Source organism: Platalea leucorodia, assembly GCF_965183815.1.
Source record: "Platalea leucorodia genome assembly, chromosome: 5".
Lineage (NCBI taxonomy): Eukaryota > Metazoa > Chordata > Aves > Pelecaniformes > Threskiornithidae > Platalea > Platalea leucorodia.
The window spans coordinates 61267559-61282216 of NC_138827.1; the positions used below are offsets into that span (position 1 = coordinate 61267559).

Genomic DNA, 14658 nt, shown 5'->3' on the forward strand with positions numbered 1-14658 from the left:
GGGTTGTGAGTTTCATTCAGTTATGCTAACAGAGATGATGATTTAATAGAAAAGGTGTCTCCCCCTCAAAGCCCTTATGATGGGGGAAGGTCTCTTTTAGGTCTTTCCATATTTGGGATGAAAACCAATTGATGTTTCGAAAGTATGTGTTGCTCTTCTGCCTTTCTGAAGTGGTTGTTGGAACTAATTATAGGGTAAGGGCTGTATTGGTGCTAATGCTACAGCGTAGCTGTGGGCACTATTTCGAATGTGAAGTGAGGAAAATGCTGGGAGAAAAACAGTTGATTCTTGTTGCCAAGTTTGCAGGAGGAGGGGAGAACTGGGCTAAGGTAACAGGGAAAGCTGACTTTTGTTTCTTAGACCTAGAAATAAAGGCTATTGGCCTCAATGGTGCAATCTAGACCCATCCATGTGCTTAACCTAGTTATTCCTTGCTGTTCCTAGAGCGTCTCAAAGAAGGATGAAGACAGTAAAAGGCCCTGCCTCCATGAGATGAGCTTTGAGAGCAGACCTCTTGCTGGTCTGAGCAACATTGAGGGAATGCTGGTGTATTAATTCTGACAAGAAAGCTGGGCAGCTGTTAACATTGCTTGTGCTTGATAATAAATGCTTAAGTTGGAGCTCTGTCAGCTGATCTTATCGTTTCCAATCTCAGAGTACAGAATGACCTAAGGTTTGTGCTGCAAGAGGGACCAGTGGGGTGGACAGGACAAACTCCACCCCACAAGTGCCCCGAGCGTGGGGCGTGTGCTGCACGTCCAGGATGCTGACGGGGCTGCTGGGACTCCCTGCAGCAGTCAGCAAAAACACCAACAATCTGAACCCTGCTATTGAATTTGCACCATGAATTTTTTAAAGTGCATATTATACTTTTCAGCTGACCTGGGTTTCTGCAGGATGCAGCTGGTCTTGCTTTTCCTAATGCCTCTGCAGCCCACCCAGGTCTTTCCCCTTCCTTTTTTCCAACCTCATTTACATCCCATTGCACCATCCAAATCACTCAATTGCAGCAATTAACCCAGGTGCAGGAGGTAAACAAAATAAAACCAGCAGAGTGGAGAAGATTGGCACAAACAAGACCAGCATTAGCTTTGACCTAACAGCTCTGCTGGTCGATCAATGGGAGTTTTGTATGCTTCCTCTGAAGCCAGGACATGGAAGAACATATACTGGTGCGAGGTTCATGGGGTTTTCCAGCACAGAAGGAAACAACGCGGTATTGTACTTACTTAGCTGTGCCTACTCACAGACCATTTGATAGAGGGGAGGTTATAAATCTTTGAGAAAGCCTAGCCCTGTAGGTTGTCCCCACAACCATACGGCTGATTTATGAACAGTGGGTATCCTCGGGCTAGAGCGTTTCGAATGCAGGTTATTGCCTGGAGACAACAGACTGTACCGCAATGAGAACCGACTCCACGATTGTCCACTCCAATTTACAATAATCTCCCTTTCTGCCTCCTCTGACTGAGGAATGTCAAGTGGTTCCTCCTGCTGAGCCAGCTAATATCCAGTTTCTTTTCATATTTTGAGTGACTTTTTGAGGGAGGAGGGGGACAGAGTGTTCTAGCTGTTCAGAGTACGCTAACATAAGGCAATATAGATAGAACATAATTGCTTCCATAAAGCATTAGTTTATCAGATAAGTATTAAGATGATTACAAGCACATTGCTGTGGCTCAGACGTTAAGAAAGACTATGGATACTATGGTATATTTGTAGCTTTTGCAGCAGTGACGGTCTGTGTAAATGTGGGTAAAAGAAGGGACAGGCCCACTGGAAAGTGAAGTTTACAAATAAAAGATTGATGTCGAACTGCTAAATTTTCAGCTTTGACAAGCTGGTAGCTCCTGTGTACCTGTTGCGGTCAGGGTGACTGACACCTTCGGGGGACCTGCCCTAGTGCTTCAGTTCATTAGGCACGTGATGGGGAACACTTGATAATCGGACGCTGCAAGCAGAAATGTGATTTGAGTGTTACTTAGGTTCACTCTGATTAAAACTAGAGGACACATGCACAACCATTTGTTTCCCCTCCCCAAAACAGGATTAAAATAATTGTTTCATGTTTTACTAGTGTCCAAATGGGAGCCCTTCTGGACTAGTTTGAAGGATCAGATGTGCTTGGTGTTTATAGCCCTTTCTGGGGGACTTGGCAGAGCTGCTGTATTCCTGAGGAGTCCTTCAGCTTTGGCGACAAACGTGTTCAAGGGTAGTCAGAAGGAGTAATGCGTGTTCTCAAGGTTACGTGTTAGAAGCAAAGGACAGGACTGACTCTCCTTGCCTGTTAATCAGACAGCATGTGACCCCTAAACCCCTATTTTGACTATTTGCTCGGTCTCTCTCTGCATTAAGTTGTAAACTCCCTCAAAATTGCTTCCACACACTGAAGGGGGAGTACAACGCAGCCTTGAGTGCACTGGCTTTTTATTTACTGTTACTGGTTCATCTCATAGGTTTGTTCCTGTCCTGTAATGGGTAGGTTGTGAGCAGTATCCATGCCTGAGGATGATATTGCATCAGAATTAGGTTACTCTCATCCAAGCATCTAACTAGCCTACTCTAGTGCAGGTAACCAGCAGGACTGATGATACTTTTCCTACTCAAGGCATACAATTATTAAATCCTTGGAAAGAAAGAAGTCTGCGTCTTGATCTCTACATGTGTATAGCAGTATAAGTAATGCTGCAAATTGTCATAGCAACTAAAAAAATAGGAGTGTTATGGGGAAAATAAGCAATGCTGTAATGGGATGAAGAAAAAACACATGAAGTGACTTAACTCCAGAGCCCTCAGAGTGCTTTCCGGCAGCTTACAGCTGGGAGGGAAGGTCAAGGCTTTACCTCCTAACCAATGTCCTTTCTCTTCTCTTCACTCCCACAAAGTAGAAACGGAGTCTAAAGCAAGAGCTTAAGAAGACTCTTTTGCCATAGCATGACTTCTAGTTTGAATCTCAGTTTTATTGCTCAAAATAAAGCCTGATCTGCTTATTTAGAGTGAAGCTTAAAAATATGTTTCTCTGCTCAAGTTACAAAGATGTGTTTAAAATCCTACCAAATTATGCATCGCCTCATTTCAATATTCCAGGGCCCTCTAACTCTCCACATTTGCTTGACCCATCTTTTCTCACACTTAAAAAAATCTGTCGGTTTTGAGTGCAGCTAAGGTTAGCTTGCTTGCTTACTTGTGTTGAATTGGTTTTGAGACTTAAGCATGCCCTTCTTGGAAGGATTTGTGCTGAGCGTGCAAACTGTCCCTCAGACCACTCTTCAGCCAGTAGTGGAATCTGGCATCAGTGGGTTACCTTTGTGTGTGTGGTTTTTTTTCTTTTTTCCCCTGAAGTGTCTTAGTGTTTTTACTTAGCTGCCAAAGGGAACACTATTTCTGTTATTCCAGGACATGGCACAGTTTGCACTCCAAGCCGTGTCTGTCTCTGGATTTGTATATGAGCTGAACCTAGGCTTCTCTGATGCCTGGTTTTTCTGGGCTGTCTGTCCTTTGAGGACAAATATCTCACACTTTCACATGCCAACCATGTAAATGCAGAGCCTAGTACTGCATGGGCCCTAATGGTTTTTCTGATGGATGGACACATGTAAAGAGATGGAAGGGAAAACACTTGTCTCCGACTTGGCCCAGCTCTCTTCACCTAATGTGGAAACTCCCATTTGATTAAATGAGCGCTAAATTGTACGTGTTTAAAAACATTCTGAAGCATCAATGCCGCCACTGCACACTACCTGCATTTCTTCTTTCTCAGAAGATGAGATTGCGTGGCGTTGGGCCACCTAACAGGGAATGGAGAAAGCACCGGCAGGGCTTCTGAGAGCAAGGGGGTGCGGAGCTGGGCTGCAGCAGGGATCGGTGTGGTGGAGCAGGGCTCCAAGGAGCCCAGCACATGTTCATCAGCGTGCAGATCAAGCTGACAATCACAGAGCAGAGGAGAGGCGGCTGAGACCTGGGTCTAGCGACAAGGAAGTGCGTGCAGGGGCCAGTCCTCCGGGTCTCCTCCAGATAGCTGGGGCTTGACAGGTCAGTCATTGTGCTAAGCCCTGGCCAAACAGGGGGAGGGAAACCCTGCCCTGCAGCCTCTAAAATAAAGAAACAAGAGACAAAGGTTGGGAGGGGAAAGTGAGGCCCTGAGAGGAAAAGGGGCTTGCACAAATGCTGATGCTTTTATTTTTTCTTCTCTCTTTCTAAAACTCACCAGATTTAAAATGACTGCTGGCTTATTCAGGTCAGCAGAGTTACCTGTTCCCCCACTACAACCTGCTCAGGTGATTGCTGGGCTAAATATATTACATGAGCAGCCCTCTCTTTTCTTTTTTTTTTCTTTTGTCTTATTATAGATAAAACTTTTTGCAGACAGAAGCAGCGATCAGTGTGGCCTTACGACGCAACCAAATTGACTGAAAGGTTGTCTGAACGAATTCCTGTTTTAAAAGCCTTTAGCTTGCGGTCTGGAGCAGTGCTGACTTGTGGGTCTGAGCTTGGTCAGGCCTACCTTGCTCCTAAAATAAGATTAGCCTTACAATTATGCTAAACTTCTTAGCTGGTGGTGAATGTAATGCTGCCAGATGACCTCCCTTAAGCATGCTTGCTCTAGCTATGATGTTTTACAGAGTTTGAAGCATACGGGGAAAATAAAGGATAAACCTCAGTAGGCTTTGGCTGTGGCTGTGGAAGAAAACACAGCCTGCTGGCACTGTCAATGTGAACAGCTCTATGCTTCTGTCATCTCCAATTGCAGTCTTTGGTACTATGACAGAAAGTGAATAGGGGATAAAAGATTTTTGTGGCATAAATGTAATGGGAAACTGCAGGGAAGGTAAGGAAGCCTGCTTCATTAAGCAGCGGTGGCAACACCGCACCTCAGCAGGTCTCAAGCACCTGCTCCAGCCAAAATCATACGGCTGACTGGAAAAATGGCTGTTTTCTTACAGGGGAACGCTGCAAAGCGATTAAGGTGGGGGAGACATTATTTTAGGCTGAACTTTCCTGTAGCATGCTCCAAGGGCCATCCTTCTGTCAGTCAGGCTGCAGCTCCTGCCTGGGCTGGAGGCTGCCCTTGGCTTTGAGGTAAGGAGGAGAACAGCAGCCTCCTCTCCTTCGCAAGCAGTATTCCTCCTGGCCAGTGAAGCATGAAAGGATGGGGAAGGAGAGCTTTGGTAACTTATATCCAATTACTGCGTAGCATTGCTACATACTGTAGTGAGCTCTTTGTCGAACAGAGATGGGTAGCCAGAAATAGGCCAGAGCTGAAAAGACATTACCTACTCAAGCTCCAAGCAGCATTTGCCTATACCACATTTTACTGGGTGTGGTAATGAAGTTTGTTTCAGTGTTAATCACCTTATGTGCATCTCTTTATTTTTTTTTTTTTCCCTTCCCTTAAAAAAAGGAAAGAGCAATCGCCCGCACAGCTGCCTACAGTTGCATGCATAAAGGACAAATGCCGTGTCTGGGTGCTGCTCTGCCTCTGCTAGAGTCAGGAGGCTTTAAGCTGAAAGTTAACATGGTCTACTCAGTTTCTTGAAAACTGTAGCCTCTTCTTTCACTGTTTCCTAGCACAAGTGCTGCTGGGATGTTTCCACTGACAAGGCTTTTTCCCAAAGGAGACAATGTATGAGTAATGCACAAGATCTTTCCCTACCTGCTCATTAAGGATGAAGGGAGGCACGGGAGGGAATTGCAGCTTTGAGCCTTAGTTGTGATAATTTTGATTCTATCTCTGTTTTCCTGCTTTAACATAAGCAGGATGACATGCTAATGCTCCCTGGGGTGGAAAGAGGGGCAAAGATGAATCCATGAATGCTTGGGAGATGTATGAGAGAGAACATGCTAGGAATGCCCAGGAGGAAGCTAATAATTGTGGCGTTTGGGTGGAATTTGAAGAATATGGCCTGGGGACACACGCTGAATGAGGGGATAAAAAGAAATATTCAACAAGAGTCCAATCGCTGAATGAGGCTGGGGCCCTGTGGGAAGAAAATAGGATGTGATCACGACCTAAGAAACTGCATCGTAATGCAGCCACGTAAAGTGGGGGAGAGAAGAGGGGATTAAAAGTTGCACTGACATTTTCTTACATTTTCGTTTTGCAACCTTGATTTTCTTTAACTGAGCTTTGGGGATGTAATATAAAATACATAGCTCTCCTTTGGTTGTTTCTGTCAGAAGCAGAAGGGGAGATCCTAAAGCTTGTCTTAGACTAATATTTAACCACGACTTAATGTAAGTTCTATTTGTGACATGAGATTAAATTTTAAAGCTTTTTGATTGTTTAAAGCTCCTTGGTGGCAGGGGCAAATGTCTTGTAGCTGATTAAAACCTGGTACAAATGGCAGCAGTACCAAGACTCAGCTTTGAATGTGTGTGAACTGGGGCTGTTAGGGCAAGTGAAGAAATTACTGGTCAAGATCCTACGGGTCAAGTAAATAGTAAACAAGTTCATAAACGAGGAGGAAATGCAGCAGGAAAATATAAGTGCAAAAACATCTATGTAAATCTCCTGTTCAATGTCTGGAACAAAATGTACATCTGTATGCAAATGCTAGGGTTTGAGTACTTTAGGAAGTGCGATACATCTAGCACTTCTTAATCAACCCTATAGCAAATGTAATGGGCATGCTCTCTTGTGAGCGCTACAACTGTCCTTAGAAAATGTCAAGCATGTCTGGACATGCTGACTTTTCTTTTGGCTGGCTGCTGGAGCTTACTGACCCTAAGAGACTATAGCTGAGTGCTTCCCGTCTCCTGTCTCTATCCTGATACAGAGCTTACTAAAGCAGTGGAATAACATGCTTCCGTGAGCTTTAGACCGCGCTGCTGTTAAAATCACATGGCCTTGAAGATGGTGAACACGCCTCATAAACTGACTTGGAAATACTGGAACCCCAGCCACGTGAATTGTTTGCAGCGTGACTCTGTGCTGCACAAGTCGTGGGTCTGACCGCTCCGACCTGCGGTGCATGCAAGACAACTGCCCTGCGCGCGCACTTAGTACAGCTAGCGCGTCTAACTGGCTGCATGAGATGCGTGCAATTTCTTTCTATGTGTGGAGCAGCTGTTCTTCCAGATGTCTAAAAAGCAGCTGTTTACCTCAAGCTCAAAAAAAGCTATGTGCTGTGTAGCATTTCTATACAGTACACAGGATGTGACTGTACAGTATTAAAAAAGTGACTTACTGATGTGCCTACCTCTTTGTAGGATGGAGTCTGTCTTCCAGGTGACCTGGCAAGATAGGCAGCCATCCCCATTCCCAGCCAAATAAGGTGGTGTCCCCTGAAATATTTTTGCCCAAAGTACCAAAGTTCTTTCTCATAAACCCCATGCATTATTAGCTCTTTGCTCCACTGCCTTGAAGTAAGGCAGTCTGTTACAAGACATTTAGTCTGGAGAAGAGGAGGCTGAGGGGAGACCTTATTGCTCTCTACAGCTACCTGAAAGGAGGTTGTAGCGAGGTGGGGGTTGGTCTCTTCTCCCTAGTAACAAGCAATAGGATGAGAGGAAATGGCCTCAAGCTGAGCCAGGGGAAGTTTAGGTTAGACATTAGGAAAAACTTCTTCACTGAAAGGGTGGTCAAGCATTGGAACAGGCTGCCCAGGGCAGTGGTTGAGTCTTCATCCCTGGAGGTATTTAAAGAACGGATAGATACGGTGCTTGAAGACATGGTATAGATGGACTTGGCAGTGATAGGTTGACGGTTCGACTCGATGATCTTAAGGGTCTTTTCCAACCTTGACGATTCTATGATTCTATGATTTTTGTCACGTAGCTTTTAAAATACTTTTAATTTAGCATGATTTATGGTACACAGCCTGGATAACCTCACTACATACAATCATGTAACAGTAGCCTCGGTAACTTACTTGAGAACCATCTCGGCTGTACCTTGCAAAACAAGATAGCCTAGGACAAAAGGAAAGCATGTTCCTATGTCGTAACTACTGGGGTTGAGTGCAACTAAGCTCTGTGCTGGGGAGGAATGAACAAGGCTGTGACCAGTAAACATTCAGACAAAATTTTTATGGATTTGCCAGCACTGGCAGCCCCAACCATTTAAAAATAATGAAATTAAACCTTTAAAGCCATGTATATTTAGGTAAGAATTTAGTACTTTTTATTTTCCTGATGGTTTGGGAGCATTTCTGATTTGCATTTTTTTCTGGATTTTTAAAAAAATTATTTATTTTTTAAAAGGAATGCTGACATCCCCAGGTGATAACCTGAATCCAGTTGCTGGGGCAATAAAGAAAAGCACAAACTGTCTGGAACAGTTGGTGCACTGTCTGAGGTGTAGAATACAGTAAACAAAACTACCCAGCCCATTGCTTAACTCAAGCTCTATAGATGCAGTGGCTGATGAACTGGTGTATATTCAGACCTGTGTTTACGAAGGACTGGATTAGCCTAGCTATAAATGCCATGCTGTGCACAGCTATAGAGCGATTATAGTCAAGTGAGCCAAATAGCATCAATGTCGGACTGGAGTCCCTTACCAGCACCACTACCTCATTTGGAAACAGAACTGTATATATTTTTGTCATGTGATGCGGAGATGTGTATCATGTTCATGTGGATTTGCTGTTCAATGCTGGCAATGCTATAGGAAATGCTAAAGAGCCTTGTCTCTATTAAAATTAAACTGAGTTAAGGCAAACAGTTGAAGCACAAGTATTTTCCAACTAGAGTCAACTTAATTCCTTTTGTGTTAATCTAGCTCAAATAAGAGCAGCCATGATTCAGACACTCAGATTCTGAGATAACTCTCCCAGGAAGAGGTCAAACACTACTTTTGTGGTTTTTGTTGTTGGTTTTTTTTTTTTTTTTTTCTTTTAAACAATGCAATTTAGATAACTACCCCTGCACTGGATTAGCCAGGGACCTAACCAAGCCTTCCTCAAACTTAAGGCTGCTGGAGGCTGTGCTGGGCCTGTGTTCTTGGACACAGCCCCCCAGACAGTCTCTGCTGTGCCCTTGGTGATGTTTTTCTTTATTCCTCTCAGCTCACCCTTCTCTCCTGAGCCAAGGAGCAAGGAAAAGGAAGCTGCCTGGCTGGAAAGCAGCGGTGTTGGTGGCGGTATTTGGCTGGGACTGCGACTGTGCTGAGGCAGGCGGCTGGAGGCTAGGCTTGGGCAGACCCAACATGGAGGTGATAAGGAGAGCTCCTCTAGTTCTGAGGCTGGATGTTTTAGTGTCTGAGGGGTTTTACCTGGCAAAGAGTTGGGAGTTTGGAAAGAAGACACTGAGCAAAAGAAAGACGAGGCTTTGAGGCTGGTACCAGAGATGCCAGAGGAGAAGACCACGGGTAAGAAGCCAGCAGCGGCTGTGCTCACAACCTGCTGGGGCAGCGGTCTGGACATGGTCAGGTGTGGCCAGATCAGAGCTTGAACGTGCACGAGAGGAGCAGCAGCAGGCAGCAAACACTGCCTGAGCATTTTTTCTTTTCTTCCACACCCCGCCACCCCCCAAAATGTACTGTTATTTATTGAACTTGAGCAAGCCACGTCTAGCTCGGAACTGGGAACAAGAGCTGCCCCACACTGCGTTGGCTGTACCTGGGGTTTCGTACTGCTGGACCTGGAGGCAGCAAACAGCAAAATACTGAGGGATAATGTCATGGAAGATGCTCATAGTTACATTCCCAACTTTGCGTGCAGCAATAATAATGCTTTCTTAATATAAGGGCTTGGTAGTTTAGTCATGTTTCTGGAGAAATAAGCATGGCTCCTTGCAGGCGCTTTGATACAGTGCCATCATCAGTGTCTGGTTATTGCAAATAAACTTTTAAAGCTTTCTATTGTGCTGAAAGCATGAGGAGTTCATTACAGGAAAAAAAAAAAACCAAGCAGTATGGGCAAATTTTGGTCTGTAAGAGAGGAAAAAGTATTTTTTGCAAGCAGAAAAGGGGCCTAGTGTCTGAGTACGAATAATACTAACATTGGCGTAAACAGTGCTGCGGCGATCTGATTACTTTGAAGAGGGCGGGTTCAGCCCCGCCGAGCCCCTTCGGGCGCCGGGGCCCCGCCGCTGCCCCTCCGGGGAGCCCGCGGGCCGGCGGCGCGGCCTGGCCCGGCGGGAAGGCGCGCCCGGGCCTCGCACCGGCGACCAGGGACCGGCGGAGCCGGTCGCACCGCGTTCGCACCGGCAGGTGTTTTCCTCTGGAGGTACGTGGAGGGGGGTGGTTTATTTTTTACCCCCGTAAAGGGGGTTTTCGCCCGGGCGCCTGCGGCCCCTGGCCCCGCCTGGCCCCCGCGCCCCGCGCTACTCACGCCTGAGACATGCCGAGGCGCCGCGGGGCTGCTCCTCCGCCGCGGGGCTGGGCCCGCCGGCCGCGCCGCCCCGACACCGACCCGGGACCCCCGCGGAGCCGCCCCGGCCCGGCCCGGCCCGGCTCGCCTTGCCCCGGCTGGCGGCGGCTGGTCCGCGGCCCGGGCAACCGGGCGCTCTGCGCGGGCCCCGCCGTTACCGGGGAGACGGGGGGGGGGGGGGGGAGAAGGCGATCCCCTCCCCGGGGCTGCTTCAAGACCGGTCCTGGGAAGAAAGTGAGTATTATTTTTATTTTCCTTTATTTTCCTTTTCCTCCCAAGGGGTTGCCCCAGTTGCATTCGCATTTTTCCTCTATGTTTTTTTTTTTCTTTTTTCCTGCCCCAAGTACCTATGGAGGCAAGTTTTTAGCAGTTTCCCATTCCCTTACGACTTACAAACCAGTTTATTATTATTTTTTTCCCTTGCAGCAGCTGGAAACCTGCCTCGTGCGTTGTATTTCTTCCATCAGTTGCATCCCCAGACTGAGCACATCTGTACGCCAAGGGCTGCTGGGAAGCCACCGCCGAGGCTGGGGACTCTGTCTCTGTCCCGCCTGTTGGCGCTTCATCATTCCTAGCAGGATTTGCTCTTTTTTTTTTTTTCTTTTTTTGCTTCCCTTTTTTTTTAAAAAAAAAAAAGAAAAGAATTAGCAATGGGGGAAATGGGAGCACGTTGTGATGTAGCCTGTAAAATCGCATCTGTAATTTCTGAGCCCTGGTTTGGTGGGAGGCTGGCTTCGAGGGTGATACAGCTGTCTTGGGACAACGCCTCCTTGTAAATGATGTTTAGCTGGTAGTGGAGTAGAGTTTTTAAAAATAATTGTTTTAATTTATTGCCTGTGTGCAGAGTGAGAAGCATCCGTTGCGGAACATTAAAAGGTTCCTTCTTTAAAAGGGAAAAAATCAAAGCTAGCAAGACAGGATTACAGCGCATAACATTTTCTTGGGGAAAAAATGCACTTCTCGGCAGAGTGGGTGGGGAAGGGTAAAAGCAAGAAGTTTGGGACAATGAGCGTTTTGCCAGCGATCGTGGTTTTTTGCCATAAATCTCTGGGTGTCTGCATTCCTTTGCTCCCTGCCCCCCCCCCCCCCCCCCCCCCTTGAAGCCCTAGCTCGTATAATTAGGTGAGACTCTTGGCTATCAAGTTTTTGAAATAAAGTTCCTAGCCCCCATGGTTTTGGACGAAAAGCTTGAAAATGCGAACCTTGAAGGATCAAGACCATAATAAAAAGCATCAAAGGCATAATATTTTTTGTATAATGGCTACGCTCATTGCGTGATTTCTTTTGGTGTATTGGATCAGTGGGGTTTTTTTAGGAGTAAGCGAGTTTGAGTACCTGTTGCTTTTTCTTTGGAGTGTGTCAGAAAATGGTGTAAAAATCAGTTTGTAATTAGCTGTATTAATACACAAGTGGTTCTTCATGCTGGTGTGGCTTACATCAGAAATTTGTCTGCTTTCTTTCAGTGCCTGATTCTCATCCATCTACAGGTCGGGGGGGTCTCAAAAGCAGTAACTAACTTGTGTTTTTTTCTTATTTAATACCTCAACTAAGTCTTCACAGCCCAGATAGGAACCTCACATTTTTATTTCTGTTAATGTCGGCATTTGCACGTCACTTTTTTTGCCAAACTATTTTTTTTCAGCCAAGATTTTTACCCGCAGAGTCTCAGCAGTACTGTCTCCATCAGTATGTGTGGTTTTAAGGACTAATTTGGCCATAACCCCTAAACAATATACCTTTTCCCATAGACCTCAAGATACCATTCCCAAATCTCCAAGAGAGAGGGAGTAATGCTTGCAATTCGACAAGTACATTCAGGAATTGGAGTCAGAATAGAAAATCTGGTTCTTTTATTCTGCAATGCATCATTCAAACATGGCTTCTAAAATTAATAGCTAAGCAACCCATTGTGTGTGTTTGAGACAAAAAAGTAGGAAGCTTGCTGAAGCAATTGCAATGAGAGCAACAAGATTGTTTGATATGATGTGGATGTTAATGATTACTCTCAATTTATTGCTCTCCGTTAGCACCTTAGTGCCACAGTGCAAAGGATGGTCTTTATTGTGCTAGAAATGGTATTAAAGATGAAGTAATGCCTATTGCTCACTTCTTCCTTTCCTTCTCCAACCTCCCCCCCCAAAAAAAAAAGTTGGAGGAAAGCAAACATCTTCCTTTTAGAAATGGGAAATTAAGCCACAAAAAAGTGATGTGCGTGAGAGCATGCAGGGAGCCTGTGCACGAACTGAGGGGCTTTTTTTTTTCATCAGTTTGTAGGGAACTTGAAAAAAATAATGAATCGTGTTGCTGGGAAAAGTCATGCAGTAAAATTAATTATGAAATAAACAGTTGATTTTTTTTTCATGAGAAAGGAGCCTACTTTGTAGCTGAAATGGGAGTAGCGTATGACTGAGAATTAAGTAATTGCTTTAGCCTAAGAAAATAGACATTTCTAAACAGAAACTGGGGAGTGTGGGATGTTCTGGTTTGCTGTAGGCTTCCAGTTGAATCTTTGAGCTTCCAAGTAATTTGAAGTGAGAGGATGCAGGTTTGCCTGGGCTGTTCAGACAGTGCTATCCTCAAAGGACTGCCCTGTGATATATTTTCTGCTGTGGCTGCATCTGCACTTTGGGTTTGTCACAGCCACTCTCCATCTCCAGCTTTCTTCTCCTTTTCTTTCCTTTATCTCCCTTCATGTCTCTTCCCCTGGAGCACCGCAGCCTGAATTGTAACTGAGGTCCAGCAGACCATTGACAGTCAACACTGTGAAGTATCTCAGTCTGTCCAGTCCGGGATCACACGTCTCTGATAATCCCTACAGGCACCAAACCATCTGAGATCTCTAGGTACCACCAGAGAGTAAAGGGAATTGTAGCTGTTATTCCACACGTTGTATGTTTTTTGTATGGCATCGATAGTGACTTCTTCATCCAGATTATGTTGCATTAAAAAATAAAACTGTGTTATTTAATCTATCCAGAAGGAATAGGTGATGGGTTTTATACAGCGTGTTCCTTTTGGCAACTGTAATTCCTTAGGCTCTTGCAAACATGAGCTTAAAAGTTCTGCTGCCTTGGAAACTAGGTGCCATCATTTTTCAAAAAAGTCTTTTATTACGAGCTTAAGAGGCGACTAGTGAGCTTACAAGGGGATAACATATGAAACTGGAGGGCCTTGTTCCTCTAAACGCAGGTCCCTGGCAAAGAGCTTAGTGCACCTGTCTCTTATTGAGTAGGGGCTTAAGTAAAGCAAGGAACATAATAGGAAAAATGTTCTGCCTTTGCAACTCATATTTCAAAGCACTTAGAAAGGTCTGGATTGTCCCTCAAGGCACAGGATGGAAAGCGGAGTGTTTTTGGTTTTGGTTTTTTTTTTTTTTTTTGCGTGTTGCTGGCCCTAAGAGCATGCAAAGGGAGAGCCTGTGGGTCAGGGCTTTCTTCCATCACATGGGGTGGATGAGCTGAGGCTCTGGGCCGCCACTTGGGAGTCAAGGATCCTCCTGCTGCTTGTTTGGCCGTGAGGACAGGGGTGACATACCTGTGCTGCACCTCTCTGGGGTGTAGGATGTGCTGTGCTCTATGAGCTCTCCCTTGCTGACATGAGGGGTCGTTGAAGGGCCCTGTGTGTGTGTTAACTAATGAGCTGGATGAAACTGGGATTGTGAAGAAGTGCCAGGAGGGTGGGTTTTGCTGGATGTCTCACGATGAAAAACTACCTTGCTCCATAGCCCTGCCTTGGAGCGCCTGTGTCCCTCTCATCCTGGAGGGCTCAACAGAGGGAGTTTTCCTTCCAGGGACAGTGGCTGTGGCAGCACTTACAGCAGGGCAGCTGTGCCCAAACGGGGACCTGGTTGCAACTGAGTTGCACAGCAGACCTGTGAGTTCAGGAAAGTGAGAAGTTGGACCTCCGATGGGCAAGCTTGGGGCGATGTTGCTCTGGGCTTCCTTGCAGATGGGTGTTTGGTTTTCCTTTAGGCTTGGATTAAAGTGTGTAAAGGAGCTCTGGGTGGCTCTTCCCTGCAAGCTTGGGGACTTAACATCTGCCTTGTGGCGTCGGTGCCAGCTTCCAGCACATGCCAGCACCCAGAAGGGATGGCTCTGCCAGCTGGGCTGTGCTGACCAGTTCATTTAGCCTTGCGATCAGTCACTGAGCTATTTTGCCACTTAACGTTAACTACTGGATCTACAGGAGGTTTGCTGCTTACTTGAAGGCTAAGTGAAGGGGATTTGTCGGCAGTCAGGTCTGTTAGACTTTGATATAGCACCAGCATGTTCATCAGGCCCGAGCGTGGTACATGGAGGAGGAGGATATGAGCAGAATTAGAAGGTATAAAGTTCAAATCTAATTT

The 14658-nt window shown here is 45.8% G+C and overlaps 2 protein-coding genes across 15 annotated transcripts in view; one reads left to right on the top strand and one right to left on the bottom strand.

Moving 5' to 3' along the window:
- The window catches only part of DRC11 (dynein regulatory complex subunit 11), a gene marked incomplete at both ends in the record, with an annotated part of 125301 nt that overhangs the window by 100455 nt on the left and 10188 nt on the right, over positions 1-14658 (bottom strand). The window lies entirely within an intron of this gene.
- ACKR3 (atypical chemokine receptor 3) overlaps positions 10057-14658 on the top strand; it is a 48406-nt gene continuing 43804 nt past the window's right edge. For 9 of the 14 annotated variants that reach the window (XM_082312854.1, XM_082312856.1, XM_082312860.1 and 6 more), the window contains exon 1: positions 11431-13156. The gene's annotated coding sequence lies outside the window, so the exon portion shown is untranslated. Of the gene's footprint in view, positions 10170-11429; positions 13157-14658 lie in introns of those variants that run through there. The other 5 variants (XM_082312850.1, XM_082312848.1, XM_082312849.1 and 2 more) reach the window with 2 other exon arrangements.